At 47.8% G+C, this 26,507-nt stretch overlaps 1 protein-coding gene across 1 annotated transcript in view; it reads right to left on the bottom strand.

The window, feature by feature from the left end:
* Positions 1-26,507, bottom strand: part of FSTL1 (follistatin like 1) — a 104,913-nt gene that overhangs the window by 41,914 nt on the left and 36,492 nt on the right. The gene's annotated exons all lie outside the window — the stretch shown is intronic.

Below are 26,507 nucleotides of genomic sequence, written 5' to 3'. Positions count from 1 at the left end.
GCTCCTCCGGTACAGAGACTGATGGGACTGGCTCAGTGATCTCTGTACAGCGCTGCGGTATAGGTCAGAGCTATATGAATGCATAATAATAGTATGTGACTGTGGGGGAGGGGACATTAGAGTGTAAGCTCCTCTGGTACAGAGACTGATGTAACTGTGGGGGAGGGGACATTAGAGTGTAAGCTCCTCTGGTACAGAGACTGATGTGACTGTGGGGGAGGGGACATTAGAGTGTAAGCTCCTCTGGTACAGAGCCAGTGACTGGCTCAGTGTTCTCTGTACAGCCACCCTGACAGGTCCTCTTTAATGTGAAATGATCAGGCTTCCAGGTTCAGACAATGAGGATCTGCAGTGTTCAGCAGGCCTGGCAGTGATATGTTATCTGCAGGTTTATAGCTCTGTAATTACTCTGATATATTTGGCTACACGGACTGTACATGGTGTTCTGGGACCTGTGTCAGTTCTCGGAATTCCTGCGGATAACTTATCGCTCTGAAGGAACATCTTCCCAGTTAATGGACTATATTTGTGATATCAGACTTGTGCAACACTAGAGTGGCTGTGGTGTGATACTCAAGATGGCCAGCATGTGGCAGCAGTGAGCCACTGAAAAGAAAAGGCCTGTCTGTAAAAAGAAGGGAGGGAATGTCTGACCTCATCTAAACTTGAGAAAAAAAACTTTTCTGAAGCTCTGGGAAAAGCAATGAAAGATATTCAACTGTTCTCTCACCAACATTCAATATATTTGATAAAATGAATACAAATCCAGCAGGGATGGTGGGAACCCCTCATAATGGGCACAGCGGGTGTACAGACCCGGGAACTCAGCACAGGGATGGTGGGAACCCCTCATAATGGGCACAGCGGGTGTACAGACCTGGGAACTCAGCACAGGGATGGTGGGAACCCTTCATAATGGGCGCAGCGGGCGTACAGACCCGGTAACTCAGCACAGGGATGATGGGAACCCCTCATAATGGGCACAGTGGGTGTACAGACCCGGGAACTCAGCACAGGGATGGTGGGAACCCCTCATAATGGGCACAGTGGGTGTACAGACCCGGGAACTCAGCACAGGGATGGTGGGAACCCCTCATAATGGGCACAGCGGGTGTACAGACCCGGGAACTCAGCACAGGGATGGTGGGAACCCCTCATAATGGGCACAGCGGGTGTACAGACCCGGGAACCCAGCACAGGGATGGTGGGAACCCCTCATAATGAGCACAGTGGGTGTACACACCCGGGAACTCAATGCAGGAGTGCTGGGATCCCTCTATAATGAAAACTTGGCAGAGGTTCTAATATTCCATCCAAACTGGGAAATACAGAAATACTTGATCCCTGATATCCTGGGAGGAGGATGATGGAATCAGTTCAGGAACAGACTGATACTTTGTACCAGGGGTGGACTGACAACTCATGGGGCCCCCAGGCAATAGGGGATCATGGGGCCCCTGTGTCCTTGCCAAACTCAAAAAAGCCTATGAAAAAGGTACCAGGGGCATCTCATGGGGCCCCCTACTGACCCCGGGCCCTCGGGCAGTGCCCAAGCTTCCAAATGGTCAGTCCGCCCCTGCTTTGTAAAATTCCTTTTGACTTTTTATTTCCTGAGCTCCACAGACCAGCTTTCTGTCCTCACATCGTTTATGTGGGTGAATGTCTGGAGAATTGGGGGCGCTCCCTGTACATGGGTTGATGATTGGGGGTGCTCCCTGTACATGGTTTGGTGATTGGGGGCGCTCCCTGTACATGGGTTGATGATTGGGTGCGCTCCCTGTACATGGGTTGATGATTGGGGGCGCTCCCTGTACATGGGTTGATGATTGGGGGCGCTCCCTGTACATGGGTTGATGATTGGGGGTGCTCCCTGTACATGGTTTGGTGATTGGGGGCGCTCCCTGTACATGGGTTGATGATCGGGGGTGCTCCCTGTACACAGGTTGATGATTGGGTGCGCTCCCTGTACACGGGCTGATGATTGGGGGCGCTCCCTGTACACGGGTTGATGATTGGGGGCGCTCCCTGTACATGGGTTGATGATTGGGGGCGCTCCCTGTACATGGGTTGATGATTGGGGGCGCTCCCTGTACATGGGTTGATGATTGGGGGCGCTCCCTGTACATGGTTTGGTGATTGGGGGCGCTCCCTGTACATGGGTTGATGATCGGGGGCGCTCCCTGTACACGGGTTGATGATTGGGGGCACTCCCTGTACATGGGTTGATGATTGGGGGCGCTCCCTGTACATGGTTTGGTGATTGGGGGCGCTCCCTGTACATGGGTTGATGATCGGGGGTGCTCCCTGTACATGGGTTCATGATTGGGTGCGCTCCCTGTACACGGGCTGATGATTGGGGGCGCTCCCTGTACACGGGTTGATGATTGGGGGCGCTCCCTGTACATGGGTTGATGATTGGGGGTGCTCCCTGTACATGGTTTGGTGATTGGAGGCGCTCCCTGTACATGGGTTGATGATCGGGGGTGCTCCCTGTACATGGTTTGGTGATTGGGGGCGCTCCCTGTACATGGGTTGATGATCGGGGGTGCTCCCTGTACATGGGTTGATGATTGGGTGCGCTCCCTGTACATGGGTTGATGATTGGGGGCGCTCCCTGTACATGGGTTGATGATTGGGGGCGCTCCCTGTACATGGGTTGATGATTGGGGGCACTCCCTGTACATGGGTTGATGATTGGGGGTGCTCCCTGTACATGGTTTGGTGATTGGGGGCGCTCCCTGTACATGGGTTGATGATCGGGGGTGCTCCCTGTACATGGGTTGATGATTGGGTGCGCTCCCTGTACATGGGTTGATGATTGGGGGCGCTCCCGGTACATGGGTTGATGATTGGGGGCGCTCCCTGTACAAGGTTTGGTGATCGGGGGCGCTCCCTGTACATGGGTTGATGATTGGGGGTGCTCCCTGTACATGGTTTGGTGATTGGGGGCGCTCCCTGTACATGGGTTGATGATCGGGGGTGCTCCCTGTACATGGGTTCATGATTGGGTGCGCTCCCTGTACACGGGCTGATGATTGGGGGCGCTCCCTGTACACGGGTTGATGATTGGGGGCGCTCCCTGTACATGGGTTGATGATTGGGGGCGCTCCCTGTACATGGGTTGATGATTGGGGGCGCTCCCTGTACATGGGTTGATGATTGGGGGCGCTCCCTGTACATGGTTTGGTGATTGGGGGCGCTCCCTGTACACGGGTTGATGATTGGGGGCGCTCCCTGTACACGGGTTGATGATTGGGGGCACTCCCTGTACATGGGTTGATGATTGGGGGCGCTCCCTGTACATGGGTTGATGATTGGGGGCGCTCCCTGTACATGGTTTGGTGATCGGGGGCGCTCCCTGTACATGGGTTGATGATCGGGGGCGCTCCCTGTACACGGGTTGATGATTGGGGGCGCTCCCTGTACATGGGTTGATGATTGGGGGGCGCTCCTGTACATGGGTTGATGATCGGGGGCGCTCCCTTTACATGGGTTGATGATTGGGGGCGCTCCCTGTACATGGTTTGGTGATTGGGGGCGCTCCCTGTACATGGGTTGATGATCGGGGGCGCTCCCTGTACACGGGTTGATGATTGGGGGCGCTCCCTGTACATGGGTTGATGATTGGGGGGCGCTCCTGTACATGGGCTGATGATCGGGGGCGCTCCCTGTACATGGGTTGATGATTGGGGGCGCTCCCTGTACATGGGTTGATGATTGGGGGCGCTCCCTGTACATGGGTTGATGATTGGGGGCGCTCCCTGTACACGGGTTGATGATTGGGGGCGCTCCTGTACATGGGTTGATGATTGGGGGCGCTCCCTGTACATGGGTTGATGATCGGGGGCGCTCCCTGTACATGGGTTGATGATCGGGGGCGTTCCCTGTACACGGGTTGATGATTGGGGGCGCTCCCTGTACATGGGTTGATGATTGGGGGCGCTCCCTGTACATGGTTTGGTGATCGGGGGCGCTCCCTGTACATGGGTTGATGATTGGGGGGCGCTCCTGTACATGGGTTGATGATCGGGGGCGCTCCCTGTACATGGTTTGGTGATTGGGGGCGCTCCCTGTACATGGTTTGGTGATTGGGGGCGCTCCCTGTACATGGGTTGATGATCGGGGGCGCTCCCTGTACACGGGTTGATGATTGGGGGCGCTCCCTGTACATGGGTTGATGATTGGGGGGCGCTCCTGTACATGGGTTGATGATCGGGGCGCTCCCTGTACATGGGTTGATGATTGGGGGCGCTCCCTGTACATGGGTTGATGATTGGGGGCGCTCCCTGTATACGGGTTGATGATTGGGGGCGCTCCCTGTACATGGGTTGATGATTGGGGGCGCTCCCTGTACATGGGTTGATGATTGGGGGCGCTCCCTGTACATGGGTTGATGATCGGGGGCGCTCCCTGTACATGGGTTGATGATTGGGGGCGCTCCCTGTATACGGGTTGATGATTGGGGGCGCTCCTGTACATGGGTTGATGATTGGGGGCGCTCCTGTACATGGGTTGATGATTGGGGGCGCTCCCTGTACATGGGTTGATGATTGGGGGCGCTCCTGTACATGGGTTGATGATCGGGGGCGCTCCCTGTACATGGGTTGGTGATCGGGGGCGCTCCCTGTACATGGGTTGATGATCGGGGGCGCTCCCTGTACATGGGTTGATGAGGACCATGTAGGGAATAGAAGCATGCAGCTGGAATGTATGGAAGTGAGAGAATTGGACGCCCTGTAGGAGGCGGGGCCAGCGACAGCTCCAAAACTTCCCTCCATACTATAATGGGTTCCAGCTGCAACTTCACCTCTGGAGCAAGCAGACGTGGACCAATCACCGAGCTCCCTCTCTCCTTTAACTAGCCAATCAGAGGCTGCCAGGTACAGCTGCTGCACTCACTATACAGAGAGTAAGTGGGGGGGGAGGGGGGATTAACCCTTTCTCCACTATCACTGAGTCTGGGGCCCGCCAGGACTGGGTGGAACCTGCACAAAGGATGATGTAAAACAACAAACCACTAAAAAGTCATTTTCAGCCAGATATGGGAAAACGTTTTCCAGCACGAGATACAAAACGTGCCACGAAGATACATTAGAGATCATGAAAGTTCATTTTGTGGATTGCTGAGAACAAGATCGATTGTGGTCAGGCGTGATGGGATTGGTCACTAGGGCCAGTATCAGTGAAAATGGGCGCTCATTGATTGAATCAGCTACAAATCAGCAAACGATTATTGAATGAATTGGCCACAAAAAGGCAAATGATTTCTGAACCACGCACGTTTTCTTTTGAAACAATCGCTGTATTGAACGACCAAATCGCTATGTGTATGACCAGCGCTAGACGATCATTCAGCGAATGATATACAGAAAATAAATGCTGCTGAGATCCACACTTCCCACTGAAGAATGCGGGGTGACCTGGACTCATCTGGGCAAACCTGCGTTAGAAATGCAGCGAATTTAGTGATCCCTCAGATTAGTAACCCTGACAACAATGATCTAGGCAGGGCAGAATTCCACCAATGTAAGGGACATTCTTCCCACTGACCCCCAATGTAAGGGACATTCTTCCCACTGACCCCCAATGTAAGGGACATTCTTCCCACTGACCCCCAATGTAAGGGACATTCTTCCCACTGACCCCCAATGTAAGGGACATTCTTCCCACTGACCCCCAATGTAAGGGACATTCTTCCCACTGACCCCCAATGTAAGGGACATTCTTCCCACTGACCCCCAATGTAAGGGACATTCTTCCCACTGACCACCAATTTAAGGGACATTCTTCCCACTGACCACCAATGTAAGGGACATTCTTTTCACTGACCCCCAATGTAAGGGACATTCTTCCCACTGACCACCAATGTAAGGGACATTCTTCCCACTGATCACCAAAGTAAGGGACATTCTTCCCACTGACCCCCAATGTAAGGGACATTCTTCCCACTGATCACCAATGTAAGGAACATTCTTCCCACTGATCACCAATGTAAGGAACATTCTTCCCACTGACCCCAATGTAAGGGACATTCTTCCCACTGACCACCAATGTAAGGGACATTCTTCCCCCTGACCACCAATGTAAGGGACATTCTTCCCACTGACCCCCAATGTAAGGGACATTCTTCCCACTGATCACCAATGTAAGGGACATTCTTCCCACTGACCCCCAATGTAAGGGACATTCTTCCCACTGACCCCCAATGTAAGGGACATTCTTCCCACTGACCACCAATTTAAGGGACATTCTTCCCACTGACCACCAATTTAAGGGACATTCTTCCCACTGACCACCAATGTAAGGGACATTCTTCTCACTGACCCCCAATGTAAGGGACATTCTTCCCACTGACCACCAATGTAAGGGACATTCTTCCCACTGACCACCAATGTAAGGGACATTCTTCCCACTGATCACCAATGTAAGGGACATTCTTCCCACTGATCACCAATGTAAGGAACATTCTTCCCACTGACCCCCAATGTAAGGGACATTCTTCCCACTGACCCCCAATGTAAGAGACATTCTTCCCACTGACCACCAATTTAAGGGACATTCTTCCCACTGACCACCAATTTAAGGGACATTCTTCCCACTGACCACCAATGTAAGGGACATTCTTCTCACTGACCCCCAATGTAAGGGACATTCTTCTCACTGACCCCCAATGTAAGGGACATTCTTCCCACTGACCACCAATGTAAGGGACATTCTTCCCACTGACCACCAATGTAAGGGACATTCTTCCCACTGACCCCAATGTAAGGGACATTCTTCCCACTGACCACCAATGTAAGGGACATTCTTCCCCCTGACCACCAATGTAAGGGACATTCTTCCCACTGACCACCAATGTAAGGGACATTCTTCCCACTGACCACCAATGTAAGGGACATTCTTCCCACTGACCCCCAATTTAAGGGACATTCTTCCCACTGACCACCAATTTAAGGGACATTCTTCCCACTGACCACCAATGTAAGGGACATTCTTCCCACCGACCACCAATGTAAGGGACATTCTTCCCCCTGACCACCAATGTAAGGGACATTCTTCCCACTGACCACCAATGTAAGGGACATTCTTCCCACTGACCCCCAATGTAAGGAACATTCTTCCCACTGACCCCCAATGTAAGGAACATTCTTCCCACTGACCACCAATGTAAGGGACATTCTTCCCCCTGACCACCAATGTAAGGGACATTCTTCCCACTGACCACCAATATAAGGGACATTCTTCCCACTGACCACCAATGTAAGGGACATTCTTCCCACTGACCACCAATGTAAGGAACATTCTTCCCACTGACCACCAATGTAAGGGACATTCTTCCCCCTGACCACCAATGTAAGGGACATTCTTCCCACTGACCACCAATGTAAGGGACATTCTTCCTACTGACCACCAATGTAAGGGACATTCTTCCCACTGACCACCAATTTAAGGGACATTCTTCCCACTGACCACCAATGTAAGGGACATTCTTCCCACTGACCCCCAATGTAAGGGACATTCTTCCCACTGACCCCCAATGTAAGGGACATTCTTCCCACTGACCACCAATTTAAGGGACATTCTTCCCACTGACCCCCAATGTAAGGGACATTCTTCCCACTGACCACCAATTTAAGGGACATTCTTCCCACTGACCACCAATTTAAGGGACATTCTTCCCACTGACCACCAATGTAAGGGACATTCTTCCCACTGACCACCAATGTAAGGGACATTCTTCCCACTGACCCCCAATGTAAGGGACATTCTTCCCACTGACCCCCAATGTAAGGGACATTCTTCCCACTGACCCCCAATGTAAGGGACATTCTTTCCACTGACCTCCAATGTAAGGGACATTCTTCCCACTGACCCCCAATGTAAGGGACATTCTTCCCACTGACCCCCAATGTAAGGGACATTCTTCCCACTGACCCCCAATGTAAGGGACATTCTTCCCACTGACCACCAATGTAAGGAACATTCTTCCCACTGACCCCCAATGTAAGGGACATTCTTCCCACTGACCCCCAATGTAAGGGACATTCTTCCCACTGACCCCCAATGTAAGGGACATTCTTCCCACTGACCACCAATGTAAGGAACATTCTTCCCACTGACCCCCAATGTAAGGGACATTCTTCCCACTGACCCCCAATGTAAGGGACATTCTTCCCACTGACCCCCCAATGTAAGGGACATTCTTCCCACTGACCACCAATGTAAGGGACATTCTTCCCACTGATCCCCAATGTAATGGACATTCTTCCCACTGACCCCCAATGTAAGGGACATTCTTCCCACTGACCCCCAATGTAAGGGACATTCTTCCCACTGACCCCCAATGTAAGGAACATTCTTCCCACTGACCCCCAATGTAAGGGACATTCTTTCCACTGACCTCCAATGTAAGGGACATTCTTCCCACTGATCACCAATGTAAGGGACATTCTTCCCACTGATCCCCAATGTAAGGGACATTCTTCCCACTGACCCCCAATGTAAGGGACATTCTTCCCACTGATCCCCAATGTAAGGGACATTCTTCCCACTGACCACCAATGTAAGGGACATTCTTCCCACTGACCCACAATGTAAGGGACATTCTTCCCACTGACCACCAATGTAAGGGACATTCTTCCCACTGATCACCAATGTAAGGGACATTCTTCCCACTGACCCCCAATGTAAGGGACATTCTTCCCACTGACCCCCAATGTAAGGGACATTCTTCCCCCTGATCACCAATGTAAGGGACATTCTTCCCACTGACCCCAATGTAAGGGACATTCTTCCCACTGACCCCAATGTAAGGGGCATTCTTCCCACTGACCACCAATGTAAGGGACATTCTTCCCACTGACCCACAATGTAAGGGACATTCTTCCCACTGACCACCAATGTAAGGGACATTCTTCCCACTGACCACCAATGTAAGGGACATTCTTCCCACTGACCCCCAATGTAAGGGACATTCTTCCCACTGACCCCCAATGTAAGGGACATTCTTCCCACTGACCACCAATGTAAGGGACATTCTTCCCACTGACCCCCAATGTAAGGGACATTCTTCCCACTGACCCCCAATGTAAGGGACATTCTTCCCACTGATCACCAATGTAAGGGACATTCTTCCCACTGATCACCAATGTAAGGGACATTCTTCCCACTGACCCCCAATGTAAGGGACATTCTTCCCACTGACCCCCAATGTAAGGGACATTCTTCCCACTGACCCCCAATGTAAGGGACATTCTTCCCACTGATCCCCAATGTAAGGGACATTCTTCCCACTGACCACCAATGTAAGGGACATTCTTCCCACTGATCCCCAATGTAATGGACATTCTTCCCACTGACCCCCAATGTAAGGGACATTCTTCCCACTGACCCCCAATGTAAGGGACATTCTTCCCACTGACCCCCAATGTAAGGAACATTCTTCCCACTGACCCCCAAATGTAAGGAACATTCTTCCCACTGACCCCCAATGTAAGGAACATTCTTCCCACTGACCCCCAATGTAAGGGACATTCTTCCCACTGACCACCAATTTAAGGGACATTCTTCCCACTGACCACCAATGTAAGGGACATTCTTTCCACTGACCTCCAATGTAAGGGACATTCTTCCCACTGATCACCAATGTAAGGGACATTCTTCCCACTGATCTCCAATGTAAGGGACATTCTTCCCACTGACCACCAATGTAAGGGACATTCTTCCCACTGACCCCCAATGTAAGGGACATTCTTCCCACTGACCCCCAATGTAAGGAACATTCTTCCCACTGACCCCCAATGTAAGGGACATTCTTTCCACTGACCTCCAATGTAAGGGACATTCTTCCCACTGATCACCAATGTAAGGGACATTCTTCCCACTGATCACCAATGTAAGGGACATTCTTTCCACTGACCTCCAATGTAAGGGACATTCTTCCCACTGACCACCAATGTAAGGGACATTCTTCCCACTGACCACCAATGTAAGGGACATTCTTCCCACTGACCCCCAATGTAAGGGACATTCTTCCCACTGACCACCAATGTAAGGGACATTCTTCCCACTGACCCCCAATGTAAGGGACATTCTTCCCACTGACCACCAATTTAAGGGACATTCTTCCCACTGACCACCAATGTAAGGGACATTCTTCCCACTGACCCCCAATGTAAGGGACGTTCTTCCCACTGACCCCCCAATGTAAGGGACATTCTTCCCACCGACCAACATACTAATGTACCATGTCCATGAGCCATATATGTTATCAGGGATTGCCAGATCCTGTAGAGATATTTAAAAGGGTTCCTCCATGTTGAAACGTTTAGGAAACGCAGCCCTAAATCAGACTCCAACTCTACAAAAAGGTCCTACCACCAAAGGATAATCCATGACCACAAAATGTAGAGGGTTTTTATGACATCCAACCACCAAAACCAAATCTGGTTTGCAATGTCTGACCTCTGCTGCAGTCCTGATGATGAGCTTAACAACATGTATGTTCTGTTCTTCGTCTCAACGCTCTATTTGTATAATAATTGCTGCAATGAAGGAAACTTAGGAAAACTCAACATTTCTGCAAAAGAGATTAAAAAGCAAATGATTTATGGGTCAATCTTTTGCCACTTTAGAAATTTGCCCCCATTGAGTTTTTGCTTGTGTGTGTTGTCACGCCGAGTACAAATCCCCCACCCCCATCACCAGGGAGCAGGTATCCGGATCTGGGGTTCACTTGACATACTCCAGGTCCTGGACGTCCCCCTTCAGCAGACAATGGGGCTCAGTTGCTGTTTGGGAAAAGAACAGGCCCCAGTTTCTGCGCAGCGGCACACAGCGCCAGACATGAGCTCACGGAAAACTCGCAGAATCCTGCCAGGCCCCCCACCTTTGAAGAAGAAGGGGCTTAACTGTTTATTAGCTGGTGTTCAACGCTGGGTAATTTCCAGAGATGAGGTGACTCAATTTAGCCCCAAAGCTCCCTGAAAATTAACCCTCCCCAAATTCTACCCCCAAACTATATTCCTATCACTAACTGACTACAAGTTGAAGAAAAAACTGGGACCTTTAAGGTATCATAGCCAACCGAAACAATATCTGCCAAATAGTTTTTATTACAATGTTAAAAGAGAAGAGAGAACTTTACAGACTGGTCACCATTTTGATTTTCATCTCATAACCAGGGGCGGACTGACCATTTGGAAACTCGGGCACTGCCCAAGGGCCCAAGGTCAGTAGGGGGCCCCATGAGATGGCCCTGGTACCTTTTTCATAGGCTTTTTTGAGTTTGGGCAAGGACACAGGGGCCCCATGATCCCCTATTGCCCAGGGGCCCCATAAGTTGTCAGTCCGCCCCTGCTCATAACATATCCTAACCATCAGATACTTTCTTATAACATCTCCTCAAACTGTTAATAAATGATATAATGTACAACCATCAAGCAGTTAGTCAATATAAAATGTAAACCAATGTCAAAACTGGGTCAAATGGTAGAAGGACATGAAGATCAAACTCTACATGTTGCTTGGATCAAGAGTCCACTTCTTCAGGAGACCAAAAAAAGCTGCTAGTCTGGATATTTAGCAATACCGTTTATTAGTTTATGTAAACCACCCCAATAATTGTGTGAACACATGAAAAACGCAGCAAACTTGGTTCAAACATGAAGATTCAATCCATGATGATTAAGAACATATTGGTTTCTGGTCTGGAAGGATCTCTATCTGCTGGGGAAGGCTGTAGAGAAATTTTGAGGGAACCAAGTTTACACTTACCCTGGATTTGTTGTATGTTTCTCTCTAACATTCCCTACGGCCCCCCTGGACCTAAAGTATGGTTTCCTCAAGATTTCATTCAGCCCTCCTCAGCAGATATGCAGAAAGTCCTTCTACACAAGTAGCCAATGTTTTTTTTTTTATCTGCTGAGGAGGGCAGTAGAGAATCTTGTGGGAAACATATATCAGGTCAATGAGGCTGTAGAGAATCTTGAGGGAAACGTAAACCAGATACAGAAGAGCAGTAGGGAATCCTGAAGGAAATATACATCAAATACAGAAGGGCAACAAGGAATCCTGAGGGAAACATACATCAGTTTCATGGGGGCAGTAAGGAATACTGAAGGAAACACCCATGGGGGCTGTGGGAATCTTGAAGGAAACATCAATGGGGGCTGTGGTAATCTTGAGGGAAGCATACATCAGGTTCATGGGGGCAGGAAGGAATACTGAAGAAAACACCCATGGGGGCTGTGGGAATCTTGAAGGAAAAATCCATGCGGGCAGTGGAAATCTTGAGTGAAACATACACCAGATCCTTGGAGGTAGAGGAATCTTGAAGGAAACATACACATTTGCATGTTCTCCCTGTGCTTGCATGGGTTTCCTCCGGGTACTCCGGTTTCCTCCCACACTCCAAAGACATGTTGGTAGGTTACTTGGATCCTGTCTAAATTTCTAAATTGGCCCTAGTATGTGTATGTATGAATGTGAGTTAGGGACCTTAGATTGTATGCCCCTTGAGGGTTAGGGACTGATGTGAATATACAATATATATATGTAAAGTGCTGCATAAATTGACGGAGCTATATAAGTTCCTGTAATAATATACCAGATCCATGGGGCAAATAGGGAACCTTGAGGGAAACATACATCAGATACAGGAGGGCAGTAGAGAATCTAAAGGTAAACATACAGCAGATCCATAGGGGTAGTAGGGAATCCTGAGGAAAATATACAACATAGGCGGACAGTAGGAAATCTTGAGCGAAACATACATCAGGTCCATGGGGGCAGTAGAGAATGTTGAGGGAAATATACATTGGATATAGGAGGGAAGTAGGGAATCTTGAGGGAAGCGTACACCAGATCCATGGGGGCAGTAGGGAATCTTGAGGGAAATATACATTGGATATAGGAGGGAAGTAGGGAATCTTGAGGGAAGCGTACACCAGATCCATGGGGGCAGTAGGGAATCTTGAGGGAAATATACATTGGATATAGGAGGGAAGTAGGGAATCTTGAGGGAAGCGTACACCAGATCCATGGGGGCAGTAGGGAATCTTGAGGGAAATATACATTGGATATAGGAGGGAATGAGGGAATCTTGAGGGAAGCGTACACCAGATCCATGGGGGCAGCAGGGAATCTTGACGGAAATATACATTGGTTAAAGGAGGGAAGTAGGGAATCTTAAGGGAAGCGTACACCAGATCCATGGGGGCAGCAGGGAATGTTGAGGGAAATATACATTGGATATAGGAGGGAAGTAGGGAATCTTGAGGGAAGCGTGCACCAGATCCATGGGGGCAGCAGGGAATCTTGAGGGAAATATACATTGGTTAAAGGAGGGAAGTAGGGAATCTTGAGGGAAGAGTACACCAGATCCATGGGGGCAGTAGGGAATCTTGAGGGAAATATAAATTGGATATAGGAGGAAAGTAGGGAATCTTGAGGGAAGAGTACACAAGATCCATGGGGGCAGTAGGGAATCTTAAGGGAGATATACATCAGATTCAGGAGGGCAATTGGGAATCCTTGGGAACACATACATCAGTTCCATGGAGGAAGTAGGGAATCTTTAAAGGAAATATACGCCAGATCTATGGAGGTAGTAGGAAATCTTGAAGGAAATTTAGGGGGTTGAGGAGGTTGTGGATTTTCCTCAAGTTTCTGTGAAGGCCTTCTCAGCAGAAAGTGGTCATTCCTCACAGGTGGCCAAAAGGTTTTAATTATCATGGATTGAATCATCATATTTGACAAAGAATATAGGTCTGCAGTGTTTTCATACTATGTTCACACGAGTGATCTGGTATATATATATTATTATTATACAGGATTTATATGGCGCCAACAGTTTACGCAGCACTTTACAAAATGAAGGCAGACATTACAGTTACAATACAATTGGCTACAAGAGGAAACAGAGGGCCCGGCTTACAATCTAGGAGATATATATATACAGTTGTGACCAAAATTATTCAACCCCCACTGAAATTGAGTGTTTTGGCCAGTTTGACATTGCTTTTGATCATTCAGTCATCTTGCTTACATTTACATTAAAGAGGCACTTGTAGGTCAGACAAATATAACATAACAGTTATAATGAAATAACCACAAATGTCTTTTCTGTGCTCACAGCATTATCAGTTTTATTCAACCCCCAAGTGACATTCAATCTTAGTACTTAGTACAGCATCCTTTTACAGTTATAACAGCTTTTAAACGTGAAGCATAGCTTGACACAAGTGTCTTGCAGCGATCTACGGGTATCTTCGCCCATTCTTCATGGGCAAAGGCCTCCAGTTCAGTCACATTCTTAGGCTTGCGCACTGCAACTGCTTTCTTTAAGTCCCACCAGAGGTTCTCAATCGGATTTAAGTCTGGTGACTGCGATGGCCACTCCAAAATGTTCCAGCCTTTCCTCTGCAACCATGCTCTAGTGGACTTGGAGGTATGCTTGGGATCATTGTCCTGTTGAAAGGTCCAACGTCTCCCAAGCCTCAGGTGTGTGACGGACTGCATCACGTTTCCATCCAATATCTCCTGGTACTGAAGAGAATTCATGGTACCTTGCACACGCTGAAGCTTCCCTGTACCTGCAGAAGCAAAACAGCCCCAAAGCATGATTGACCCTCCACCATGCTTCACAGTAGGCAAGGTGTTCTTTTCATCATAGGCCTTGTTCTTCCTCCTCCAAACATAGCGTTGATCCATGGGCCCAAACAGTTCTAATTTTGTTTCATCAGTCCACAGAACACTATCCCACAACTTTTGTGGTTTGTCCACATGGCTTTTGGCATACTGCAGTCGACTCTTCTTATTCTTTGGAGACAGCAAGGGGGTACGCCTGGGAGTTCTGGCACGGAGGCCTTCATTACGCAGTGTGCGTCTTATTGTCTGGGCTGAAACTTCTGTACCCACATCTGACAAATCTTTTCTCAGTTCCTCAGCAGTCACACGGGGACTTCTCTCCACTCTACGCTTCAGGTAGCGCACAGCAGTCGAAGTCAGCATCTTCTTTCTGCCACGACCAGGTAGCGTTTCAACAGTGCCCTTTGCCTTGAATTTGCGAATGATGCTTCCTAAGGTGTCTCTTGGTATGTTTAACATCTTTGCAATCTTCTTATAGCCATTGCCCTTCCTGTGAAGAGAAATCACCTCTTCTCTTGTCTTCCTGGACCATTCTCTTGCCTTCACCATGTTTGTAACCACACCAGTAAATGTCTAGAAGGAGCTGAGTATCACAGTCATTTTAAAGCTGCCTAATTGGTGCTTATTATGCTTGATTGCTGCTCGGTGACATCCACAGGTGTTTTCAATACCTGATGGAAAGCACCTGTATGAACCTCTGTTCTTCAGAGTGGTAGTCTTTAAGGGGTTGAATAATTGTGGCAATGAAGAAACCACATAAGAACCATTTACTACTGTATTACATAAACAATTGATGTCATTTTAGTTGCATTTGGGTAGTTACAACGTCCTTGTAGGATTTGATTCTGAATACAATTCCAAATGTACACTATAGTCCCTAAACCCCTTTACAGCATTGGGGGTTGAATAATTTTGGTCACAACTGTATATATACACATAAATCATTCTCAGTTATTTTTAGATTATCAGCCTCCTTTGATCTCCTGAAGAAGTGGACCCATTGTCCAAGAAACGCGTATAGTTTGATGTTTATTTCATCCCGCCATTTGACTTCATTTGATACATTTATTTACATTCTATAGTGACAAACTGCTTGATTTTTGTACACTATATAGTTTGTTTGGTTGACATAAGGAGGTATCTGAGGAATTTTTTAGAATTTGATATGAGATGAAGAATAAAAAGATGACCAGTCTTTGAACTTATCTGTTTCAAATTTGTTATAATAAAAATCCTCACATAAAGTATGAATTAGATATTGTTGCAATTGGCTATGAAACCTCTGATGTCCCAATGTGCTAGGAATATGGTTTGGGGGGAACTAAGCGGTAGGATCTGGGGAAGGTTAAGTGTTGGGTGGGCTTTGGGGTTTAAATGAGTTATTTCACTTGTATGCTTTTACCTTGGGGAATGTTGGTACATGGAGAACCCGCATCCTTATGCTGTATAGGTATGAATGATCTAACCCTGAATAAGAGTCAGGCTCTACATACACCATCAAGCGGCTCGCAGCTTCTCTTGGATCCCACCTGGTTCCCATAGCGCGCATGTCCCTTCTTTCATCCCTTCTTCTGGGGAAGGGGGGGGGGAGGTGCCAGTGGCTAGGATGCTACATGTACCTAGTGAAGGTTATTGACCATGGTATAAACTTGGGAGGGAATGTGGTCACAGCCTGGGTCCGCCTAGCACCCCTATGAGGTGATTATAAATGAGGCGATTGGCCCTTGGCTTCAGTAGACACCCCCTGCTGGGACACTAAAAAACAGGCTCTCAGGCCTGGAGAGAAAGAAGAAGAGATTCTCCCTTTTAACATCAGGAACCATCTTTGGGAGAAAAGGCACCCTTTTGTTCAAACGACTGGACTGGATTGGATTGCTTAAACCCAGGACTTCTGCAAGTATCCTACCTTCTTAAACTTCTTTCTTTTATCTCTCTGTTGTGTTATTGCTCTCTATATAGATATATATATTGGCTACATCTTTTCTGTAAATATTTTTATTGCACCATTTTGACCTTTTTAGTAATAAATCCAATTTTCTGAAAAGTGTTGAACTGTTTCTAAAGCTCTTTAATGCAAAGTAAGAATCCCTGTCTCTGAAGAGCGCTACTGTGTGTTTTAAAACCTCTGGATACATCTGTCTGCGGTGGCAGTGTGTATACAGACGCTCATTCAAACATCATAGTGTTACTGCTAAGATTTGTGAGTTTCCTCCTCTGTACAAAAAGGTGGTGGTGGCAGTGTGAAGGGTTAATTAACCTGACCCAGTAACATTCGCTCTCAGGCTGCTGGCACATAGATTGTGGTCCAGTAAGCTGGAAAATCTTTGTGCAGGGTGCAGCTGAGCGTGGCATTGTTACGCAAGTGGCAGCGCGGTTTTAGATTGGCTGATCCTTCGGTCACAAGTTGGTGAGAAGGGCTGGGGTCTGACACCACGCCCGTCACACCTAGTACTACCAGGCGGAAGTGCTAACCGTTTAGCCGCTGTGCTGCCCATAATAGAGGTCCACTATACCCAGCCCACGAGTGTTGGATACATGCTCACAGGTGTCCCAAGTCTCTCCCCACCAAGCTTACTGTATAGGTGGGTGCTGACTTACCCCTGACATCACTTGTGGGAGGGCTCTACCTAAAAGGGGCCTAACCCCTGGTGTTACCACCGGCTGTACCAGACACTATTCTGGTACAGTGCCAACTAGTGGCAAAGTGGCTAACTGCACCTGCCTATTCTCCAATAGTCTGGTACCGGGGGGGGGAGGGTCTTGGATGATTGCTCTTTTTCCATCTCTCCTTATGAGTCATAAAATCAGACACAAAGATACTCTGTTTACTAATATTTACCGCCCACCATCCTTCAACCTCTAAATACCACGATTCATGGAGTGTTTAGGAGTGTTGGAATACATCTCGGAAAGCTCCATAGATTGCCTAGAAAGTGCTCTGCAAATCTGCAGGTCCCAAGCCCTCAGCACCCCTAAAATCTTACACCCCACCTCCCCCCACCATAGACTTGCACCAGCTCTTCGGACTCCGGAATGTCTGAGCTGTATTTATTTATTTTTTTGATTTGGTGAAACTTTGTCGCAATGAGCAGAAAATAGCCCCTAAGTGCCCCATTGGTGAGTATAAACGCACAGGAGCCATTAGGCTAAGTGGTCCTTCAGAGCGGGGCCCTGCCTTATCTATAAGTGCCCCATTAGCTGCATTCCACAATGACCCCCCCCCAGGGGCCCCAGGATGGTGAGAATCTGACTACACTGCAGGAACCGCCATGTCCCTGTAATGGCGGATCTGATCGCACACATAGGGGGCCATTACACCTTATTACAGGGATAGGGAGGAGGTGACCCCTCCACTGCTGGGGTCTGGGGGGGCTTTGTACGCATAAGGAGAGAAATTATACGGGCTGAACTATAGAAAACATTTTCTCTCACGCAGAAAAGCTGGGAGGATGAATGCGGATAGGAATGCCGATACTCACTGACACTTTACTGGACACACCGCAAATGCTGCACTGCGCATAAATCTCAGATAACAAGGGATCCCGCAAAAAACTTCCACCTGAGGACAGATTAAGGATTCCCCGATTATATCCCAACCCAATATACTCAGGACTAAGACTCCATTCACACCTTCAGGAGCAGCCAGGCGTGGGTGCGTTTCCGAGCGTTTTTTGCGCATTCCCATGCATCATGTGTAGCCCAGCCCATTCATTTCAGTGGGCTGCCCTATGCATGAGAAATGCAGACAGGAGGTCCCTGAGGTTGTGTTCACACCTGAGCATTCCTGCTCATATTTTGTTTCCACTCATTGTGCATAGGGCAGCCCATAGACTTGAATAGGTCCCACGCTCCCAACATTTTTGGGGGGGGCGGAGCATGGCATGTTTTTTTCACTGCGCATCTACATGTTTGCCAAGCAACAAAACACGCCACAAATGCATGCCTTCTACACACACAATTAATGGCACCGCAAGCTGAATGCATGGCCAATCGTGTATTTTCAGTGCACTCTGCCCTCCTGATCCCCCTGTACTGAGCCCTTCTGCCTCCCCCCATATTGTACCCTCCTGATCCCCCTGTACTGTGCCCTCCGGATCCCCCTATACTGTGCCCTCCGGATCCCCCTATACTGTGCCCTCCGGATCCCCTTGTACTGTGCCCTCCTGATCCCCTTGTACTGTGCCCTTCTGCCTCCCCCCATACTGTGCCCTTCTGCCTCCCTCCATACTGTGCCCTTCTGCCTCCCCCCATACTGTGCCCTTCTGCCTCCCCCCCATACTGTGCCCTTCTGCCTCCCTCCATACTGTGCCCTTCTGCCTCCCCCCCATACTGTGCCCTTCTGCCTCCCCCCATACCGTACCCTCCTGCCTCCCTCCATAGTGTGCCCTTCTGCCTCCCCCCATACTGTGCCCTTCTGCCTCCCTCCATACTGTGCCCTTCTGCCTCCCCCCATACTGTGCCCTTCTGCCTCCCCCCATACTGTGCCCTTCTGCCTCCCCCCATACTGTGCCCTTCTGCCTCCCCCCATACTGTGCCCTTCTGCCTCCCTCCATACTATGCCCTTCTGCCTCCCCCCATTCTGTGCCCTTCTGCCTCCCCCTATACTGTGCCCTTCTTCCTCCCCCCCATACTGTGCCCTTCTGCCTCCCCCCATACCGTACCCTCCTGCCTCCCTCCATAGTGTGCCCTTCTGCCTCCCCCCATACTGTGCCCTTCTGCCTCCCTCCATACTGTGCCCTTCTGCCTCCCCCCATACTGTGCCCTTCTGCCTCCCCCCATACCGTACCCTCCTGCCTCCCTCCATAGTGTGCCCTTCTGCCTCCCCCCATACTGTGCCCTTCTGCCTCCCTCCATACTGTGCCCTTCTGCCTCCCTCCATACTGTGCCCTTCTGCCTCCCTCCATACTGTGCCCTTCTGTCTCCCCCCATACTGTGCCCTTCTGCCTCCCTCCATACTGTGCCCTTCTGTCCCCCCCATACTGTGCCCTTCTGTCTCCCCCCATACTGTGCCCTTCTTCCTCCCCCTATACTGTGCCCTTCTGCCTCCCTCCATACTGTGCCCTTCTGTCTCCCCCCATACTGTGCCCTTCTGCCTCCCTCCATACTGTGCCCTTCTGCCTCCCCCATACCGTACCCTTCTGCCTCCCCCCATACTGTGCCCTTCTGCCTCCCCCCATACTGTACCCTTCTGCCTCCCCCCATACCGTACCCTTCTGCATCCCCCCATACTGTGCCCTTCTGCCTCCCCCCATACCGTACCCTCCTGCCTCCCTCCATACTGTGCCCTTCTGCCTCCCCCATACCGTACCCTTCTGCCTCCCCCCATACTGTGCCCTTCTGCCTCCCCCCATACTGTACCCTTCTGCCTCCCCCCATACTGTACCCTCCTGCCTCCCCCATACCGTACCCTCCTGCCTCCCCCCATACTGTACCCTCCTGCCTCCCCCCATACTGTGTCCTTAGTGTTGGTCAGTCTTTGATTTATGGCCCATTTTCTTATTGTTTAATATTGATTTTATTATTGGAACTAATAAATATAAGTTTAATTCTATCAACTATTTATTATCTATCAATTACATGAAAGTAGGTGTGTAAATTGGGGCAGGCAAGTAGGGGCCCCAGTGCATTACCTTGCCGGGGGCCCATGATGCTATTAAGATGGCCCTGGTGTCTGCTGCCCCTCCCCCTCCTCCCTCCATGGCAAACACATGAATGCTCAGGTGGATCAAACCCACAGACCTGAATCTGGAATGAAAAGTATCTTCCAGCAGCCAGAAGGCTCCCACACCCATGCTGGTACAAGGAGAGGATGCAAACCCCTTAGAGAATAAAGGGACTGACCCCAGGACCCCGATTCTGCAGAGGCCAAAACGCAAACCACCAGAAAAACTGGAAGACTTTCCTGCAGCAGCCAATCAGGAGTCAGATTTTATTCCAAAACAGCTCAAAAGCCAGCAAATGTTCTAGTGGTCTGCTATTGAAAGAGTGGATAGACCTGTCAATCAGCCACAGATGATTACCGCCCCCCCATATACTATACAATGGTCCATGTGTATAGAATACATCAGTGATGTCACCACCCGATGAATATAGGACACACCCAGATAAACCTTGGATGCCTTTCATGGAAAACATACAGCAATGCCGACTGCAGCTTAACCACAAAAATGGGGGAGAAGTCCTCACCGCAGACTAGTCGGGTTCACACAGACATTTCGGTGTTTTTTCTGGCAACAATGGATCGGTTATGATTTTATGGCAAATCTGAAGTTTAATCTGCTTGAATTTTGCCTTCCCCTCCCCCTCATCAACACACTAATGTTTAAAGAAAACCTTTCCGCTTTCATTACATACCTTATTTGAAACCTTTCACTGGGTCTCTTTGCTTCTATATACAATGCAGGCAGATCATGGCTGGTGGAAAGGGCTGTACATAGTTTCCTGAAAACATCTCAGCACCCTGCCTGTGGGCGGGCTCTTGGGAGGAGTTATGCAAACATCAGAAAGCCTTAAGGGGTGAGTGTGAGTTGGGCGATCGCACAAAAACCATTAGGACTGTAGACGGCAATTGATTTGAATATTGCAGGCACTTACATAGTTAATAATCTCTACACTTCCAAATCAGAGGGTATAGAATCCGCAGGACGTGAATGACAGCAGGGGAACCTGAGGAGCGGCACAACGACGAAAGCCGTGCGGCAGATCTCTGCACTCACTACTCCTCAGGAAATGCATTTGGTTACATTGTGTCCAGGGGCGGACTGACAACTCATGGGGCCCCCGGGCAATAGGGGATCATGGGGCCCCTGTGTCCTTGCCCAATCTCAAAAAAGCCTATGAAAAAGGTACCAGGGGCATCTCATGGGGCCCCCTACTGACCCCGGGCCCTCGCGCATTACCCGAGTTTCCAAATGTTCAGTCCGCCCCTGATTGCGTCTGATCGCTGGGGCACCGGTGTCCCACGTTTCCTGCGGCTTCAGCCGCATTCCATTCTCCCAGACATTTGGTTGTCCTTAAAATGCCTCAATAAATCAGACGAACCCTTTCCTCTCCTGGGCAGAAATGCATCGCTTTACATTCACGCAGGGTGAATCGGACGCAAGCCGCCGCCGACCAATTAAATTAGACCGCGCCAATGTTATAAAACCTCCGAGCGAGGTGAAGGGGGGGGGATGTCGGCAAGAATACCCATCTCCTACAAGAGAAGCGGAATATTTATACAGTATATACTGTCTGTATAATATGTTTATATACAGGATTTATATTTATATTGATTTATTTTGTTGTTTTTTTGTTTTTTTTTTCCAGTTGTAAACATGGCGGGGAATTGAAATAAGCATCTTCAAATTTAATGCAAGAAGAAAGAACAAAGCATGGCGGGGAACCCCACCCAACCCTTGCCAGGTTCTCATCCATGTCTGATCCCTTCACCTCCTGTCTTGTAGACCCCTCAGGAAGTAGCTTCACATCTATGCAGATTGTGGAATGTTCACGGAGGGTTTTTGAATGCGCTTTTTTTATGCATTTTGCGATTTTGTTTTTTTTTTGCCAATAGGAAAGTATTGGATTTGATACCACTTTGATGTGACTTTGGATGGGATATCATCGCCATGTATAATACATAAGGGGGGGATATGATCTCCATGTATAATGCATAAGGGGGGGATATGATCTCCATGTATAATACATAAGGGGGGATATGATCTCCATGTATAATACATAAGGGGGGATATGATCTCCATGTATAATACATAAGGGGGGATATGATCTCCATGTATAATACATAAGGGGGGATATGATCTCCATGTATAATACATAAGGGGGGGATATGATCTCCATGTATAATACATAAGGGAGATATGATCTCCATGTATAATACATAAGGGGGATATGATCTCCATGTATAATACATAAGGGGGGGATATGATCTCCATGTATAATACATAAGGGGGGGATATGATCTCCATGTATAATACATAAGGGGGGGATATGATCTCCATGTATAATACATAAGGGGGGGATATGATCACCATGTATAATACATAAGGGGGATATGATCTCCATGTATAATACATAAGGGGGGATATGATCTCCATGTATAATACATAAGGGGGATATGATCTCCATGTATAATACATAAGGGGGGATATGATCTCCATGTATAATACATAAGGGGGGGATATGATCTCCATGTATAATACATAAGGGGGGGATATGATCTCCATGTATAATACATAAGGGGGGGATATGATCTCCATGTATAATACATAAGGGGAATATGATCTCCATGTATAATACATAAGGGGGGGATATGATCTCCATGTATAATACATAAGGGGGATATGATCTCCATGTATAATACATAAGGGGGATATGATCTCCATGTATAATACATAAGGGGGGATGTGATCTCCATGTATAATACATAAGGGGGGATATGATCTCCATGTATAATACATAAGGGGGGGATATGATCTCCATGTATAATACATAAGGGGGGGATATGATCTCCATGTATAATACATAAGGGGGGATATGATCTCCATGTATAATACATAAGGGGGGATATGATCTCCATGTATAATACATAAGGGGGGATATGATCTCCATGTATAATACATAAGGGGGGGATATGATCTCCATGTATAATACATAAGGGGGGGATATGATCTCCATGTATAATACATAAGAGGGGATATGATCTCCATGTATAATACATAAGGGGGGATATGATCTCCATGTATAATACATAAGGGGGGATATGATCTCCATGTATAATACATAAGGGGGGGATATGATCTCCATGTATAATACATAAGGGGGATATGATCTCCATGTATAATACATAAGGGGGGGATATGATCTCCATGTATAATACATAAGGGGGGATATGATCTCCATGTATAATACATAAGGGGGGATATGATCTCCATGTATAAATACATAAGGGGGGATATGATCTCCATGTATAATACATAAGGGGGGATATGATCTCCATGTATAATACATAAGGAGGGGGGGGGATATGATCTCAATGTATAATACATAAGGGGGGATATGATCTCCATGTATAATACATAAGGGGGGATATGATCACCATGTATAATACATAAGGGGGGATATGATCTCATGTATAATACATAAGGGGGGATATGATCTCCATGTATAATACATAAGGGGGGATATGATCTCCATGTATAATACATAAGGGGGGGGATATGATCACCATGTATAATACATAAGGGGGGATATGATCTCCATGTATAATACATAAGGGGGGGGGATATGATCACCATGTATAATACATAAGGGGGGATATGATCTCCGTGTATAATACATAAGGGGGGGATATGATCTCCATGTATAATACATAAGGGGGGGATATGATCTCCATGTATAATACATAAGGGGGGGGGATATGATCTCCATGTATAATACATAAGGGGGGATATGATCTCCATGTATAATACATAAGGGGGGATATGATCTCCATGTATAATACATAAGGGGGGTATGATCTCCATGTATAATACATAAGGGGGGGATATGATCTCCATGTATAATACATAAGGGGGGGATATGATCTCCATGTATAATACATAAGGGGGGATATGATCTCCATGTATAATACATAAGGGGGATATGATCTCCATGTATAATACATAAGGGGGGATATGATCTCCATGTATAATACATAAGGGGGGATATGATCTCCATGTATAATACATAAGGGGGGATATGATCTCCATGTATAATACATAAGGGGGGGATATGATCTCCATGTATAAATACATAAGTGGTTCATATAGTGAACTCGGTGTAGTTATTCCCCTTGAGGTCATCACAGAGGACAAGGGGGCGCACTTTACATCTGGAGGAAAAGAAATGTAATCTCCAAACCCGGAAAGGCTTCTTCACAGTAAGAGCTGTGAGAATGTGGAATAGACTCCCTCCAGAGTTGGTTGTGGCCAGCTCAGTGGATTGCTGTAGGAAAGTCCTGGATTCTTTCTTGGATACACAGAATATAACTGGATATAACATTTATAGGGAAAGTTGATCCAGGGAATATCCGATTGCCTCTCGGGGGATTAGGAAGGAATGTTTTTTCCCAGCAGGAGCAAATTGGATCGTGTGTTGCTGGTTTTTTTGCCTTCCTCTAGATCAACTGTGGGTGTAGGATAATCTTTTTTTTTTTTTTTTAATGGTTGAACTGGATGGCCTTTTGTCTTTTTTCAGCCAGACTAACTATGTAACTATGTAACCTCTAAAGCTTCAGCCATAGTACCACTTTCACTGGTAGTCCATATTAGTAGAGGGGAAGACGACTGTATACCAACTCTTCCCAAAAGTACCGGCGCTCTGTTAAGCGCATTGTGTTGGATCTTCTTATTGGTCGTCTTATTGATCTTATCTCAGCAGTCCTGCGGCTGTTCGATAGCCAGCAGAGGGAGCATCTCTAGATCTATATATGATGATTTCAGGGGTCCAGACAGAGCAATGAGCCTTCCACCAGAAACATGCAATTTGCTGGAAATGGGAATTCGTTTTTTGGGTCTTCAAGTGATCCCATGAAAGGGTTAATCAGAGTATGTGACGGAGCAGGGATAATGCCAGGAATGGAGGGCCTGTCCCAACACGCTCCTGGGGGGAAATACAAGAAATCTATGACCTCCGCCCGGCTCACCCACATCTGTAATGTGACTCACTCTGCGCACAGCTGCTCTGCGGGGAGATCACATCTCAGGATGGTGGAACTACAAGTCCCAGCAGGCCTGACTTCACTGGCTGCATGCTTGCTCTGGGTCATTGACTAGGGAAGCATTGATGCCATTTTCAGAGGCATCAGCACGGATCTCCTTGCCCTGTCTGTGTTGTCACACAGACCATCCCTTTGTATGGTTGCTGGAGGCCAGCACTGACAGTCCTTATTTCAGACAATGTGAAGTCACCATGATGTGACCTGGAGGTCCCAGCTGGCCTCCCCTGTAATTAGGATTTCAAGGTTTTGTTCAGGCATGGATCAGCATGCTTGCCCTTTAATCTACCATTACTGCCCCCCACCCCCACTCGCCAGCAAAGGTTAAAGAGCCGCCATTAACAGCTGTTTTTCTTCTTCATTTTTACAGGAGGACCTGGTGAAGGGTTCTGGAGAAAAAGAAATGTAGTACTCCAGCAAAAAGAGGGTTTTTTTCCTTTTTTAATTTTTGGATTTCTTATGAAAGGGTCAGAACCCCTGCCAGGTTTCAGTTCTGTCTGTGTCTCCATCGGGGAAATTTCCTATCACTTCCTGTTTCAATGACTACATGACTGAAAGCCTGGAACGCGCTCTAATTCTGTCACGCCATCTAAAGCCAACCAACAAAAAAAAAAAATGATGGCTGGAGGTCTAATATATTCAGAATATTCACAAATATCTATAAAACGGGTGAGAATGAAATACATAAAAATAAAGAATGAAATAAAAAATATATATTACAAATAAATGAAAAAATACAAAATAAATTGTAAAAATAAATTAAAAACGATCACAGAATCCCAAAACATTTGGGCTTTCAAGGTCCCCCCCGCGTGTCAAATAATGACATCTATATAACATACAAATGTTTATTTTTACACAATTTTACTTTAAATTAAAAATGAAATATTGTTTGGATGGCGGCTTTTGGAAAACGCGGACCAGCGCTATAGATTATTTTACTATGCTTCGGGTATGAATGAACAAGGTGAGTATTCAGCACCAATCACTCATTGTGTTCGTTCTGGAAAGAAAAGGGCTGGTAAATGTGATTTAGCAAACCTTCCCCCACTCTCCATCCTGAATGCCCCGATTTTGTGCTTGCAGCTGCCGGTGGGAAGGA

Source organism: Staurois parvus, unplaced genomic scaffold (assembly GCF_062004578.1).
Source record: "Staurois parvus isolate SC_StPar_1 unplaced genomic scaffold, SC_StPar_1.0 ptg002937l, whole genome shotgun sequence".
NCBI classification, from domain to species: Eukaryota; Metazoa; Chordata; class Amphibia; order Anura; family Ranidae; genus Staurois; species Staurois parvus.
The sequence above is the reverse complement of the archived record's forward strand: the minus strand, read 5'-3'. Positions and strand labels throughout refer to the sequence as shown.